At 38.8% G+C, this 17,669-nt stretch overlaps 1 long non-coding RNA gene across 1 annotated transcript in view; it reads right to left on the minus strand.

The window, feature by feature from the left end:
- Positions 1-460: 460 nt before the first annotated feature.
- Positions 461-17,669, minus strand: part of LOC140484685 (uncharacterized) — a 77,426-nt gene continuing 60,217 nt past the window's right edge. Inside the window, exon 2 of the long non-coding RNA XR_011962312.1 lies at positions 461-957. This is a non-coding gene — a long non-coding RNA (uncharacterized lncRNA). The remainder of the gene's footprint in view (positions 958-17,669) is intronic.

The following is a 17,669-nucleotide window of genomic DNA, read 5'->3' on the forward strand; positions in this document are numbered from 1 at the left end:
AAAGCCTAAATTGTGTTGGGTTATTGTAATCCCATCTCCACTTTAATATTTTGAGCATTCACTACCAAAGTCACAATTCTGTAAATATCTTTTCAAGCCAAATTAATTTCAAAGCTTAAGTAAAACAAAGGACTATGGATACTGAAGATCTGAAACAAGAAATTGCTAGAGAAACTCAGCAGGTCTGGCAGCACCTGTTGAGACAAAGCAGAGATAATGCTTCAAGTATAGTGACCCCCTTCTTCAGAACTGGACTCAAAAAATTAACTCTGCTTTCTCTCCACAGATGCACCCAACCCTGGTGAGTTTCTCCAACAGAGTCTGAATTTGTTTTGAATTTAAAGCTTATTCTGATGAGATTTAAATTTATTGCCACATGTATATAAAAATATAGTGAAAATACGGTTTTCTTGTGTGTTTTATATATAAAGTCACCACACTTAGATGCAACCTTGAAACGTTGAATATAATGCAAGATTTTATTGCAATAGAGGTCATATTTCTATCTTTTTCTTGTTTCTCCTCAGCTGCTTTTCCAGTCACTGCTTGACATTGGCCAGGCTCTCTGTAACGGGCTCTGGAGTCTCGGTTACGGGCCTCAACCATCGCAACAATTGTATTTGTCGTGTCCAATTTGGAGCTATGGGCTGGGGGGTTCGTGGGTTCTGTACCTCCTGCTCCCCATCCAACGCTCCTCCAGACGCTGTCCCCAGTCATCGTCATTGGGGTCCTTCGCTGTCCCTTTCACAGATACTTCTGCCCCTTCTGATGTCCAGGCCTAGCTACAGACCTGGAGCCTCAGCCCAGCCTGCAAATCATGGGCAGAGTCAGCCCAGGACCAGTGCCTTGCTTTCTGGGAATCCCCAGGCAGGTGTGGAGCTGTGCCTGGCTCATCCTGGCATTGCTGTCACCACAGTTGCTGCTGGAGGCATCCTCCTTCATCTGCCACCCTCCAGGCTATAAAAAAGAGAAAAAAAGTGAAAGAGAGAAAAAGTAAAAAGAAAAGAAAAACCTCCATTCTAACTCAAAAAAAGGCTATCTCAACAGCCAAGAAGGTCTCTATATGTTATCTATGAACACATAAGAACATATGAAATGGAACAGGAGTAGGCCATTTGGTACCTCAAGCCTGCCCTACCATTCAACAAGATCATGGATGATCTGCTGCAGGCCTCAACTCCTCTTTCATGACAGCTCAGCACGAGGGACAATATTTCAAAAGTTTACCAACCCCGTTTTTTATATACGTTCAATGTCCTAGCCTCCACATCTCTCTCAGCTAGAGAATTCCAGACATTCACCACCCTCTGGGTGAAGAAATTACTTTGCATCCCAGTTTTGAATGAGTGTCTCCTTATCTTGTACCTATATCTCCTAGTTGGAGATTCCTCCACTGGTCAAAATACCTTCTCAACAGTTACATCAGAATCTTGTAGTTTGCAAGTGGCTCACTCCTCATCTTCTAAATTCTAATGAATAAAGGCCTCATCTGTTTAGCTGTTCTCCATAAGTCAACCCCTTCATTCTCAAAATCATCCTAGTAAATCTCTTTACAACTGCCTTAAATGCAGGTCAAAATGCAAGTATGTTTTAAATGTAGGGACCAAAACTTATACCTCAGGTGCAGCCTCACCAACACCCTGGACAGTTGTAACAAGGCTTCCCTTGTTTTAAACTCCAACCACCTAGCCATAAAGGCGAAAATTCCATTTTGCCTTATTAATTTGTTACCACATCTACAGGCTACATTTTTGTGTTTCATGCACAAGCACACCCAAATTCCTCTGCATTGCACTTTTGTGGAGTATCTCTCCATTTATATAATAGGCTTTCTTTTGAACCTTCTTACCAAAATACATAACCTCACAGTTTCCTACAGTAAATTTCATCTGAAAAGCTTTTACCCACACATTCAGCCTATCTATAAATCTTGCAGATTTCTTGTTCTCATTATAACATAACCTCACACCAATTTTGTAACATCGGCAAATTTGGTTCAATTACACTCTGAATGGTGATACAAACTTTGGTTTAATTTTTTCTTCAATTTCACTGTTCCCCAGTGTCAATTCCCTACTTGCACCCTCCCAGGATCCCATACTTATTTCAGCTTCTCTCCTTTTCATATGCCCATAGTAACTTTAATTGTTTTATTTTATTTCTTGCCAGTTTATTTTCATAATCAATTTTGTCCTTCATTATTAGCTCTTTAGTCCTCTGCCGCTGGTTCTTAAAGATGTCCAATCCTCTGGTCTCCCATTAATGTTTGCCCGTTTGTATGCCCTACCTTTGAATGGATACTCTCTTTGACTGTGTTTCTTAACCAATGGATGACTCATAAAGCTTTGATCAAGCTTTGACTCCTCATGAGGTTCCCACTCTTGCAAAAGACAGTCTTCAGACAATTCAATTCATACAACTTGAAAAAAACCACCTCAGCATATTGGATGCAATACCATACAGATGTACAAATTGGAAGCAGGAGATGATTGTTTAGCCCTTGATTCTGATCCACAGATCAACAAAATAATGGCTGACATAACTGTGATCTCAACTCCACATTTTAACCTACCCTTAATAACATTTTATTCCCTTACTAGTCACAAATCTAGCCACCTCTGCCTTAAAAAAATCAATGACTGAAATTTTCGATGTCTTATAGACTTAATGACAACCTTCCCCACACCTCACTTAGGAAAAGAGTTCCAGAGACTCATAATTTCCTTGACAATGGAAACTCACTTCACTTACCATTTTTCCTACCAAATATTGTTAGAAACTTTGACTAATTGTTTTTATATTTCTAACTACCTTTCTCTTATGCTCTTAATTTTTCCTTTCACCTTATTAATCTTGTATTGATTCTCTGCTGCTATTTCTGTCTAATCTTATTTGCCAGAAACATAGCTTTCTTTTTCAATTTTGTACTATCTTTAACTTCCTCTGTTAGCCAAGCCTAATGCTCTCTGCCTTTGGAGACTTTCTTTCTTATAGAAATGTATCCCTTCTGAGTATTTTGAAAATATCTCAATTGTCATTCTATTGATCTATCCCATAACCTATTTTCAAAATTCACTATAGCCACCTTTGTTTTCAATCCCTCTTAATTGTCTTTATTTAAGATTAAAGTGCTAATATTAAAGAGAAGTGGCAGATGGAGTTTAATTTAGATAAATATGAGGTGCTGCATTTTGGGAAAGCAAATCTTAGCAGGACTTATACACTTAATGGTAAGGTCCAAGGGAGTGTTGCTGAACAAAGAGACCTTGGAGTACAGATTCATAGCTCCTTGGAAGTGGAGTTGCAGGTAGATAGGATAGTGAAGAAGGCGTTTGGTATGCTTTCCTTTATTGGTCAGAGTACTGAGTACAGGGGTTGGGAAATCATGTTGCGCCTGTACAGGACATTGGTTAGGCCACTGTTGGGATATTGCATGCAATTCTGGTCTCCTTCCTATTGGAAAGATGTTGTGAAACTTGAAAGGGCTCAGAAAAGATTTACAAGGATGTTGCCAGGACTGGAGGATTTGAGTTAGGGTTGAATAGGCTATGGCTGTTTTCCCTGGAACATCGGAAGCTAAGGGGTGACCTTATAGAGATTTATAAGATCATGAGGGGCATGGATAGGATAAATAGAAAAGTTTTTTTTTCCATGGGGTGAGGGAGTTCAGAACTAGAAGGCACAGGCTTAGGGTGAGCGGAAAAAGTTATAAAAGAGACCTAAGGTGCAACGTTTTCACACAGAGGGGTACGTGTATGAAATGAGCTGCGAGACGAAGTGGTGGAGGCTAGTACAATTGCAACATTTAAGGGGTATCTGGATGGGTACATGTATAGGAAGGGTTTGGAGGGATATGAGTCAAGTGCTGGCAAGTGGGACTAGATTGGGTTGGGATATCTCGTCGGCATGGACAAGTTGGACCGAAGGGTCTGTTTCTGTGCTGTACATCTCTATGACTCTATTAAATAATCAATTCTCTTACTCTCAAACTGAATGAGATATTCAATCATATGATAATCACTGCTATCTAGGGGTAGACCTACTCAGAGGTCAGCAACTAAGCTAATTTGGTTGACTCTTAATTGCCCACTAAAATTGCTTAGCAAGCCATTCAGGTGCATTAAAGATTGATGACAGGCTGCATTAACTCAAGAAGATAGCTCAGCACCACCTTTATAAGGACAGTAGGAATAAATGTTGGCCTTGACAGTAACACCCACATCTTTTAGATAAATTTTAAAATGCATGCCTTCATAGAATGAATATTAACTTACATAATTTGTTGCAAGTTGGTAAATGCTAAGTCTTTGTTGTGAGTTATTGAATTTTATCTATGTGAACAGTTACAAATCCTGTTACCACTGTTAATGAAAGGTGAAACTAATCTAACTGATGTCTCCTATTGATGCTCGGGAGAATTCAATGTAGATAAGTTTTAAAAGTGGTAATTTTCATATCCACTGTTCATGCCATCTGCATATTAGCTGCAAGTCTAGTTTCAGGAGCCTGACACAGGTTATTGATTGCATTCCTAGAGAAGTACAGCTTTTGTTCACATTGCAATTTTAGTAACTAGTATGTGTGCGACGTACTTGATTGGGCAATATCTTCAATGCCCTCAAATCTTTTGTGCAGTAATATTCCAATGATCTTGCTTCAGCTCCACCACTAGTATATTCAGCAAAACAAATACTGATGCCAATGTATACTGCTGTGACTATTGAGAATGCCTTCCTAACTACTTCTGTCAGACATTACCTGCTTTGTTCAGTTTCAACCCTTCTGACTTCTGGTGTTTAAGTTCTAGAAAATAGCTCCATGTGTAAAACGAAGTAATTCCTGAAAAATGGGCATATTTTCCATGAATTATTCATTAAGTTAAAAAAAATCTTTTTAAACAATCGTTCTGAACATTAACATCTGTTTACTCCCAGAAATAATTTTAGGCATATGGACAAAACAAAGCGACAGCCCTCTTAGTGCTTTTGCACAAAATGACTGCACCTTTGTGTATAATCAGCATGTGCACAAGCTTTAATGTTTCGAGTGAATTAACTGTTCAAATATTGCTGATGTTGCAAAATGAGGCTGTGAATGCCACAAAATGGGTAAAATGGTTTCCTGTGGTACTTTAGAATTACATTTTACCACACATTGAAAACAAGCAACTGTACAGCAAAATATTTAGCATTTAATTCTGGAGTACATTACACCATTTGATTTCTGTCTGAGCCAGGATGTGCAGAATCTCCATTGTTTCCATTAGATTTTGTTCTCTGCTTTATTTTCCAAACAATTGTACTTCCAGGCTTCACCCAAACTGTTGGCTTTTAGATATGAGATAAAACATTGCCTTTTGCTTTACAGATGTGATCTCCTGGATTGGAGAGTTTGAGCTATAGAGAAAGGTTGAATAGACTGAGGCTATTTTCCCTGGAGTGTCAGAGGCTGAGGGATGACTTTGTAGAGGATTATAAAATCATGAGGGGCGTGGACAGGGTGAATAGCCAAGGTCTTTTTCTCAGGGGAGCAGAGTCCAAAACTAGAGGGCATATTTTTAAGGTGAAAGGGGTAAGATTTAAAAGGAACCTTATGTGCAACTTTTTCACACAAAGGGTGGTGCATGTATGGAATGACTGCCAGAGGAGGCGGTACAATTATAACATTTAAAAGGTATCTGAATGGGTTCATAGGAAAGGGTTTCAAGGGAGGCCAAATGCTAGCAAATGGGACTTGATTAATTTCGAATACCTGGTAGGTGTTGACAAGTTCGACTGAAGGGTCTGTTTTCGTTCTGTACATCTCTATGACTTTATGACTTCTACAGACTCCTATTGCTAAAAATGGAATAACATCATTTTGTGCATGAAACTAATGCCCATCTTATTGTAGCAGGCAGCAAACAATCCTTATGCTGACTCTTCATTTGAATGATAATTCTGTTCAACTGATCACAGGCTGGTTAAACACTCAACAGGAAACTCCATACAATGCTCAATGCACTCTATACTCGCTTTGAACTGTAGATCAGTGAAACAATGTTACCTATCCTAACAGCCTGTACCCATGGTCCCCGTTGCAGATGTTCGATTGGCCTTCTTGAGAGCGAACCCATGGAAAGTGACAGGCCTGCATGGATTCCCCGGCCATGCACTCAGATCCCGTGTAGACCAGCTAGTGGAAGTATTTGCAGACATCTTTAACCTCTCCTTACTGTGATCTGAGGTCTCCACCTGCTTCACAATGGCCACCATCAAGCCAGTGCCAAAGAAAAATCTTGCAGCGTGCCTCAATGACTACCGGCCTGTGGCTCTGACCCCCATAATTATGAAGTGCTTTGAGAGGTTAGTCATGGCTCACATCAACACCGGCTGACCAAATTACCTTCATCCTTTGCAAATTTCCTACAGACGCAGTGTATCCATACCAGACTCCATCTTCCTGGCCTGACACCCATCCTTCGAACATCTGGATAATAAGGATACCTATTCCCACTTATTAACTGCAGTTCTGCCTTCAACACCATAATTCCAAACAAACTCATTTCTAAACCCTGAGACCTAGGTATTTGCTCCCATCCCTGTAATTTGATCCACAACTTTCTGACCCATAGACTGCAATCAGAAAGGTGTCAACACCTATTCATCCATCGTAATGCCCCACGCACGTGCATCACAAAGCTATGTACTCAGCTCCTTATAATACTCCTTATATACTTGCAAGTGTGCGGCCAAATTCTGCACCATCTCCATTTGCAAGTTTGTTGACAACACCACCATTGTAGGATAAATCTCAAACAACGAGACAGAATACAGAAAAGAGATTGAGTGCTTAGCAGCATGGTGAAAAGACAACAATCTCTCCATCAGTGTCAGCAAAATGAAGGAGCTGGTCATTGACTTTAGGAAGTGGAGAGGAGGATAAGCCCCTGTCTGCATCAATAGTGCTGAAGTGGAGTTGGTCGAGAGCGCTATGTTCCTGGGAGTGATGATCACCAATCTGTCCTGGTCCACCCACATCAATGCCTCTCCTTCTCAGGAGGCTAAGGAAATTCAGCATGTCCACAAGGACTCTTACTAACTTTTATAGATGAGCCATAGAAAGCATTCTATCGGATGCATCGTGACATGACATGGCAACTGCTCTTCCCAAGACCACAAGAAACAAGAGAGAGTTGTGAACACAAACCAGTCCATCACGCAAACCAGTCTCAAATCTGTTGACTCCATCAGTACTTTCTGCTGCCTTAGGAAAGTAACCAACATAATCAAATACTCCTCCCACCCCAGTTATACTCTTATCCTCTTCCATTGGGCAGAAGATATAAAAGTTTGAATACACGAACTAACAGATTGAAGATCAGCTCCTTCCCTGCTGTTATCAGACTTTTGAATGGACTTCTTTAATATTAATTCTGATGTTATGCTCTGCACCTTCTCTATGGCTACAACACTGTATCCTGCCATCTGTTCTGCTACCCTGATGCACTTTGTATGGTATGATCTGCCTGTAAAGCATGCCAAACAACATTTTTCACTTTATCTCGGTACATGCGACAACAATAACTCAATCAAGGTACATATCTAGCACATGTTTCAGCTAATCTGTAACTCTTAAAGTTAGTCGCCCCACATGAAGGGGAGATGCACTCAGACTGTGAAGGCTGCTGTTGATTGCCTATCACACAAATGTCTATAAGGAGAAACACTCCTGGGTAAGCAATGAAGAAGAATGAGGGCTCCCAAGTTCTCAGATGTTGTACTGGGACCCTTATAACATGAAGTCAACTATACAAGGAATAGGTGTTTCTGTGACCTTATAAAGATTTATAAGCTCATGTGAGGGGGTATGGCTAGCGTGAATAACCAAGGTCTTCTTCCCATGTGTGGGGAGTCTCCAAAACCAGAGTGTATAGTTTAAGGTAAGAGGGAAAAGATTTAAACAAGACCTGAGGGGCAACGTTTTCACATAGAGGATAGTGCATGCCAGCTGCCAGAGGAAGTTGTGGAGGTGGGTACAATTACAACATTTAAAAGGCATCTGAATGGTTATATGAATAGGAAAGGTTTAGAGGGATATGGGCCATTGCTGGCAAATGAGACTAGAGCAGTTTAGGATGTCTGGTCGGTGTGGACAAGTTGCACCGAAGAGTCTGTCTCCATGATGTATAACTCTATGAGTCTATGACAGTGAGGAAGGTTTCCAGGAAGTTCTCAAGGAATGCCCGTCAGAAGACAATATGACTGTGGCCGAATAATCGGATTCCCACATTCACTATTCTCAGTTTCCAGTTATCTCCAGCTATTTTGCTAATCAACTAGATTTACAAGGGGTTCTTATGGCACAATGGTAGTATCCCTCCTTCTGATACAAGAAGGGCCAGCTTCAAGTCCCACCTGCTCCACAGAAGTGAAATAACATCTCTGAACAGGCTGACCAGCAAGAAATCTTATTAAAATCCAATCTGCATGGTTCAAGTTTTAAGTTAAAGTGTCAAATAAACCTGACAGACAGTTCGATGTTACAATCTTTCTATTCTGAATTCCTCTCGTGTGCAGGGTTTATCCGTTGTACTGCCCTTCCAAACACATGGTGCTGTGTGATCTGCACCAAAAATGGCTGGAAGCTTCACATCTGCCAGTTTACATATCTATAAATTTAGTAGGGCTAGCTCCTTATTAGATGACTTTCAACAGTTTAGCATCAATTAAGTCATTCATTGTAATGTATAATTCTTTCTGAATGTAATGGTGGTAAAATACAGTTGTTTAACAATACTACAGTTCATTATTTTAGATTTGCACTAGTTACAGTGGAAAGAGTAGAGCAACAGACTGGCTAAAAACTAAGATAAAATACTTACTCCTCCATCGAACAATTGAATTCCTCATATAATTCAGGATTGGCAGGTGGAAATGTGAATCCATTTGTTGATGGCTTGACTTTGTCTAGGAGGATATGATCTTTTATTTTCTTTTGACTCTTTGTTCTCTCTTCTTTTTGCAATGTCCTAATTATTGTGGGCTTGTTCTGTTTGTAATAATTGATCTCATGGTAACATTGATCTTTGCTTCTGCTCTGATTTTTGTGCATATTTAGACTCCATTAGCAGTGCTTGTTCAGGTGTATTTATTGTTTGTTTATAATCATATTTGCGTAGGTAAGGTATATATTTAACACATGCCTATGTTCTGAATTAAATCACTTCATTCCACTTGTAATACACATTAGCAGATCTCCAGTTTCATTGCTTCTAGTGAATAAAATAATGCACTTTCTTTTATAACAGGAAACATAGAGGGGCTTTGTATTACAAAAGTATATGTGTATCTATAGATGTTTTAGAGGGAAGCTTTCAAGTCAGGATGTTCCCATGTGGCTGTTGCTTCTATTCTTATAGATGATAAAGGTTGTGGGTTTGGGATGTGGTACGTGTACCTATGTCTACATGTGTGTGTGCATGCAGTCCCAGAGAAAATGACAATGGAAGTTTCCAAACTGTTCAACTACACATCCAGATCAGGAGTATCTTCCAGCAAGAGAATCTTTATTTCAATGCCATAATCCTGCCCCATCTCTACTTCCCTTGACAGCTTTAGCTTCTTGAAATATGTCTATTTATTTCTTAAGTGAATTCAGTAACCTTGCCTCCTCAACCTTTCACCCGTGGAAAATCCCATCGATTCACTACCCTCTGTCTGGAGAAATTTCTCATCTCTGTCTGAAATGGTCTGCCATTATCCTAGGCCTTGACTGCCTATTCTAGACATTCCCTCCCTGGTCTCTTCCAGCCATGTCAGAATGTTATACATCTCAGTAAAATCCCCTCTCATTCTTCTAAGCTCCAGTTAACACTGGCCTAGTTGACTTTAATCTTTCCTCATGCAACAAATCTGTCGTCCCAGGAATCATCGTGGTGAATCTTCGCTGTACTCCCTCAACTGAAAGTATATCCTTCTTTAAGTAAGGAGACTAGACAGAATACTCCGGGTGTGGTTTTATCAAGACTTTGTGCAACAGTAGTAAGATTTCCTTGCTCCTGTAAATAAACCCTCTTGCCTTAAAGGTAAACAGACATTTGCCTTCCTAAATGCTTGCTACATCTCCATGGTTGCTTGCAATACCCCAAGTCCATTTGGACAACTTATCACCATTTAAATAACATTCTGTCATTCTATTTTTACTAAGGAAGTGGAAAACTTCACATTGATCCACATTATACTCCATCTGCCATGTGTTTATCCACTCATTCACCTTGCCTAAATTGCTCTGAAACCTCCTTATATCTTCCTTGCCATCTTTTTGTTATCATCCAAATCACTGATCTGTGTGGTATGTCACTAGTCCCTGCCTACCATTGGGAAAATGATCCATTTATTCCTAATGTTTTCTATCTGATAATCAATTCTCATTCTATGCTAGTATATTACCACTAATCCCATATGAGGTTGTCCTCATATATTCTACTAATTATGTAATTAAAAAAACTCCAGTAGGTTTGTCTTTCTTAAATCTATGATGATTTTGTAGATTAGTTTAGATTAGATTAGATTCCCTACAGTACAGAAACAGGCCCTTCAGTCCAACAAGTTCACACCGACCCTCTGAAGAGTAACCCACCCAGACCCATTTCCCTCTGACTAATGCAACTAACACTATGGGTAATTTAGAATGGCCAATTCACCTAACCTGCACATTTTTGGACTGTGGGAGGAAACCGGAGCACATAGAGGAAACTCACATAGACACGGGAAGAATGTGCAAACTCCAACAGATAGTTACCTGAGGGTGGAATTGAACCCAGGTCCCTGGCACTGTGAGGCAACAGTGCTAATCACTGAGCCACCGTTGTTTTTTTTTACACCTTTGGATACAACATCCGTGTAATAGAAGCTATTATTTGCCAGCTCAATGAATGTTAATCTAACAGGTCTGTAATTCCTGATTTTCACCCATCCTCTTTTTTCAAACAGTCGGGTTACATTTGCCAATCTCTCATCTTCTGGAACTGCCCCAACATCTACAGATGTTTGTAAGATGGCAACTAATTCATCTACTTTTTCCATGGCCACCTCCTTTAGTCCCCTGGCATTAGGTTATAGGGCTTTTTCAGCTTTCAAACCCATTAATTTTGATTATTTTTAACTAATATCAATTTTCTTCAATTTATCCTTCTGAAAAGATTCCTGCTTCCCAAGCACTTTTGAAAGTTTTTAGATTTTTGCTATAAAGACAGATCAAAAATAGGTGTTTAAGTGCTCTGCCATTTCCTTGTTCTGCACTATCAGTTCTCCCATTTCAGACTGTAAAAAGCCACATTTGTGTTCTCTAATGTTTTTCTTTTGACTTACTTATTGAAGCTCTTACAGTCTGCTTTAATGTTCCTCTCTCAATCAATCCCTTGGCCTTCCTTTACTGAATTCTAAATTGTTCCACTCCTCCAACTTGCGTGTTTTTAGCAACTTTATATGACTCCAATTTAATACTATCCTTAACTTCTTTTGTTAACCATTTTTGGACCACTTTTCTCAGGCATTATCTAGAAGCATCATTGCACTGAACAGTTGTTAGTGGTAAAGTCCTTGCACCTTCCCATAAATTGTTTGATTATGTGTAAATAATATGCCTTGCCTTTACTAGGGGTAACAGTCCTGTAGAGTCCACTTGGAGTTTTACAGGGAACCTTTAGCTGCAGCTAATCAGACAGGTTTACATTTATGATCATCTCAATGTTGTACTGAGCTTACACAATATACCTCTTGCAGTGTTTTGCAACCAACCACCCTGTGCTTGTCTATCACCAAGACCATTTAAGATGTGCTATCATCCCAGAGCACTCTAAATGCTGATGCTTGTTGCAAATCTGCCGTACAGCCTGCTGTATCACTCACCAATCCTTTTCTATGTCTATTCCTTTTCCTCAACTGCACCAGCTTTATTATACTCCTCTTTCTCCCATGGTTGCTATCTGCCTATACTGCCTTTACACTCACTTCCTCTGCCTTTGCTTTACATACTGCCATCTCACTTTGTCATACATTCTCCACAGCAGCAGCTTTGACTGCTAGATCTGCCATTGGCTTCCTTTTCTGTACTCCCCTGTTTCATTTGATGCGATTTAATGTGACCACGGTCTCAGCTAATCATTTTGATCACCTCTTCATGTTGTTGGGTCCACTATAGGACATTATAAACCATTTTCTATTCCACACCACCAATATAATCATAGGTGACCCCAAAGTTACATTGACTGTTATTCACCAAAAGGTAACTGTTATAAAACAAAATTCAAGTGCACATTTCTATGTGATAGCTTTACTTTAGTGACTCACAATCAATAAACTCACACCCCACTGATTACTAGTTCCCCAAATTTATACAATCAATATATCCATCACTTGTTCCCTCATTTCATTAGGTCTCAGCCATTCATTGGGACATATGAGATGATAATGTTGACCACTGCTATATATATATATTCATAGCATATCCTTTGTGGTAGGTTGACCTCAATAACTATGAGGTTCTTCATTGGGGTTGTTACTGGGCCAATCAGGAAAACCTTGGCTGACCAATATAACCAGGAGAAGGCGGCAGTGCAGGAGTAAACCAAAAAAAACAGGAGAGTAGAATCTCCTCAGCTGTACACTGACTCCAAGCTGGCCCGCCACAGCCATTGTACTGTGCACTAGTAAATAAAAGGGTGACTTGGTGATGGGACCTGGCCTCTCTGCAGTTATTTCAGCCTTCCTCTAACTTCAAGGCTTCAGTAGGAGCTGTTAACTCACCTACTTCAGCAGGCAATCTCTTTTTAGGCCTCCTTTAGCTAAGACATATTGTTCCAAGTTTACTACCACTCACCCTACTTTGGGGAACCCAACTACATAAAGACATGGCCCATCCATGAAGAAAGTAGGATCTACCTCCTCAAAGAGTTCTCAAGTATCCCACTAGGATCTGTGGCATCTGGATCAACCAAATATCCTGCATTCTTCTGACGTGTAAAATGCTTTCAATAGGATTGTTTCCTGTTTGACTAATTGTCTGCACTAATTTGTCTTGGGACAGCAATACTACCTCCTATGTTGGCCACCAACTGACCAAGACAATCTCCAGTGTTTAACTGATTTAACACTGCCATAATGTGTCTCCTGTATAGGATATCCCATCCTGTCATTACAAGTGGTTCACTCACTCAGATGGTCCAGTTGGCACAATCTATGATGGCCAGTGCCACACACCATGGCATTCTGGTAACTACATGTGGCTGCTTGGTTGAAAGGCATACTACTGGCCTCCCTATATTGATAATTTCCCTATATTGGATAACCCCAGGACAGGTTGAAAGTGCTTGTTTCAGCCTCACACACACCACTTTCCAGTCTCCCTCCATTCACTAGGCTCCACGGTTGATCGCATCCCCCCACCCCCATCCTTTCACCAGGCTCTTTCGTTGGATTGCCATCTGTTAGAGGCGTACAATAAAATTGTGGCCATAATTAAAAAGCTCCACGGCTTTCCTGACCTCTCCCCCAACTCCACGCCATGAATTTGTCAGCCAGGGTATTTTATCAATTGCTTCTTTCTGATCTACAGGCATAATTTCTTTCCCTGTTCTATAATATTTCCCAAATACTAAGCTTTCACCTGGCCCATCTGTGCCTTCTTGATACGGAATGCTCTGGTTTGTCATACCTATGTGGTGGAGGCTCTAAGTGAACTGTCTATTTGTAGGATTTTGCTGTGGTTCAGGGCTAGGTCTAGTGTTGCTTTGACACCGTTCATGACTTAGTGAAATATCACTGGCTGGACTGGAATCCTTGTGGCACTGAGCTCCATGTGTATTATTTGCTATCAAAGGTGAAAGTGAATTCTTTCTGGATTCCTTGGCTTGGGATATTGCCCAGAACCCATTAGTTATATCCAACATTGTGAACGCTTGGGATCTGGGTCCCAATTCATTAGAAGTAGTGGCAGAGATAGCTACAGTGGACTTCATTAAAGGTTATGTAGTTGACCATGAACCATGGCCCAGGTGCTTGTTTAGTCTCAAACTTGGTCCTCTTATTAGTAAGTTCCCATACCTCATTTCCACGGAGCTACTAATTGCAAATCATCATTGCCTTATTTTACCTGTTCATGTGTTGGCTGTCTTAACAGGACTCTTGTGCCTTTGGTCAATCAAGGAATTTTAGCCCTTTCTCACCATTTTATCTCTTTTTATTTTCTTCTATCCACCAACAATTTCGTTATTGATCCTTTGGGCCTCCAACAACCTAAAGGTATCATTTTCAGACATTTTGCTGTTTGCCCTGATCCCTTGTTTGGATGGCTTCTCCCTATATTAGCAGGCATCCTTTGGCACCAGTTCCTGTTCTGTGATAATGCTGGCCCATATCCACACAATGGCTCTTGATCCATCCCTAGGTGACCTAATAGTCATGTGATGGCTTTAATTCATCTGGCAGCTCTCAGCTTTGTGCATTTTGTCAGAGCTCTGATGAAGAGTCATCTAGACTAGAAACGTTAGCTTGTTTTCTCTCCAGAGGTGTTGCCTAACCTGCTGTGATCCCCAGCATTTTTTGTTTTCACCACAGTGATCATGTGTCTCTGAGCATTTTAAAACACGTTTCCACCTCTATCTGTACGTAACAATAATTTTTTTACAGGGTGAAATGACTTTCTGCTTTAAATATATTACAGTGGTCATTTCACCTTTGTGATTTTAAACAGGTTTCCTTTCCGCTTACAGATCTCAGTTTTTAGTTAAGTGTGCCTCAACCCCTTCTGATGCCATAGCTGTTAGTCACTCCTTTCATATGGCTGGCTAGTTACACCTAGTTACACCCTACAGCAAGAAAAAAATCCTTTTGTGCTACGTGCATGGAAATGGTAAATCTTTATGTAAAAACATTTTTGCTATTTTGTTCCATGTACTTCACATAGGAAATTTTCTATTTTATTCCGCTGTAACAGAAAAATATACCGGCTTATTTCAATCTTCAAGCAAGAACACAGTCCGATAGTTACTGACACCCTTTTGACACCTTGTTGAAAGAACCAGTCTTTGTAGTTCAACTTACAGTTATTATTGGCTAACTATTCAGACATGAGAATAAAGCCAAGCTTGAACTTCATCTGACATCCATATTCAGGTAAGGGTCATTGGAAAACAAGTAGAAATGAAAAATAATGTATTCTTTCTTAGGTCTGAAATACACTGAAATAAATTTTTCCATCACCAACACTCTCCTGTCATTATCACAATACACCAAGATTATTTCTAAATAAGAAATGCTATTTATTTATTTATGAAATTACATCTCTTACTCAGACTGAAATTTCTGCTCAATGCTATTTGTAGTAGTTTGTTCTCATAAAGAATTATTGTTTAACAAGGCTGTTAAATTGTGTATTAAGATAAATGGATTAATGAATTTGTTACAGAATATTATTTTATGTAAGTGTGCTACTCACTGTGCTAAACAAAACACTTCACCATATTTCTTTTATACATGTGCTAAGAAATACAATAAAATACTGTGAATGTTGGAAATCTGATTTAAAAATGGACAGGACTGGAAATGCAAGGTTCTGATGAAAGGTTTACTGCTTCACTCTTCACAGATGCTGCCAGATCCATTGAATATTTCCACTATTTTTTGTTCTTTTACTTTATAAACTCAGAATTGTGTATTTGTTTCCACATCATTGATGATCGAGCTAATTGCTATTGTTACATATTATTACAAATGTCAATCCATTTAACAACTTCAAAAATACACTCTGAAGTTCACTAATTAGGAACTGTAAGATTAATGATAAACCGAAATGAGTGATTTATATGTTATAATATATGGTCAATGATTGCCATTTGTTACTAGTTTACAGTTTATACTTTATTTTTCTTAATAAGGTACACCCTGATAGGCTTAAGAAACTAAAATCATAATATTGATCAGAACTAAAACACTTGTGAACTTAGAAAGAAATTATTAAGATATTGCATTCTCTATTCCTAATTAAGTACTTCAATAGCCTGTCAGACAAATTGTATGTAAGTAATTAAGAATGATCCACTTAGTGCAGTTTTGTTCCTGTGATTGTTTAATTCCCCAAGGTTTTGGCATCATGCTTCTCTTGTGGTTCAAGGTATCTAGACGGTGTCATATATCATAATGTCACATTACATTGTTATGGTTGTAAAGCAGCAATTTAAACTGACCTACGTGTAGTTTACAATGCAGTTTATGCAATTATATAGATATAAAAAGAGATATATCTATTTAAGAATAGGAAAACATAAAACACAGGTATGCCAAAAGAGACATTTGCCATGATGGGAACAAATTGAGCTCATGGCATTATTATTAAGCAGCAATGTATAAACATGGTCATCATATACAATGCACTGATAGTGAAGTACACACATAATTTTATGCATTGTGCGTCCATTTATGAGACCAGAGCACACAAGTGACATCTATGGAATTAAGTGGGATTCAAATACACTCATGCTGCTTCAACTTTAGCAGCATTGATGGTTTCTGACTCAAGCCAGAATACTATGGCATTGACACATTCATAGTAGTTTTGAAACTCCTTTTGAAAGCTTTTCATTTGAAGACCATATTTGGATTGCTGTGCAATCTTCACAATTCTTAAATTACTCTGCAATTTTACATTAAACTGCTGGTTTCTATTTGTCTAGTCTTGCATGCTTTATTGCTAATGTTCTGAGTAATACATGAACAGAATTATATGGTACAGATATATTTATTTTCTTAATCTGTTTACTGTGGTAGTAAATGATGTACTGTGTTGCATAGCATCATCAAAATAAAAATGTGCATGGTTCTTTACGTTGCATTTAAAAGGCGAAAGAAATAATAGGTTAAATGCTTGTTGAAGTGTTTGCGATAATCATGATTTTTCTGGATTACTTCCTGTTAGGTCGATACGATTCAATGACACATCCAAAGAAGAGAGTTTACATATGTTACTTATCGTATTGGTAAAATTTATTTTGTTTCCTTTTGGAGTACTTTATTAAACACTTCTTCAGTTGAATATCTGGTTTATAATAAATTAATATTTGGAAGATATGACACTACTGAGTATTGCAGTAAAAATAATTTGTTGAAAAGGAATAATGTCATAAATCAAGAGTTTATCATCCTCGCTAAGGTTTGACAAGTTTTGCATCTATCCATTTACTGAGATTGGTAGTGTAATGTATAGTCAGTCACAAAGTCAATCCTGAACAATTAATGTATGTTAACATATAAAGAAGTAAAATGTAACTGACAAATACTGTTACAAACCAATGAAAACTAACAGCAAGTTAGAAACTATAATAAAAGCAGAAAATACTGTAAATACTAAACATAAAGGGTAAAGGGACACCAACCTGAAATGTTAGATCTGTTTCTATCTCAGATGCTGCCTGATCTGCTGAGCATTTCACACATTTTCTCTTTTTATCTTACATATCCAGAATTCTCAGCCAGAATTCTCAGCATTTTTTTGCCTTTTGCTAAAAAAATTTAAAACACTGTTCACTATCAGTTCACATTTAGGTAATACATCAGGATCAAAATAAATGCAGAATTCTCTTTGCTAAAATTGTTACTGACATGTTATGTTGTTATGTTCATTCTGCATATCTT

This window comes from Chiloscyllium punctatum, chromosome 13, assembly GCF_047496795.1.
Source record: "Chiloscyllium punctatum isolate Juve2018m chromosome 13, sChiPun1.3, whole genome shotgun sequence".
Classification (NCBI taxonomy): domain Eukaryota; kingdom Metazoa; phylum Chordata; class Chondrichthyes; order Orectolobiformes; family Hemiscylliidae; genus Chiloscyllium; species Chiloscyllium punctatum.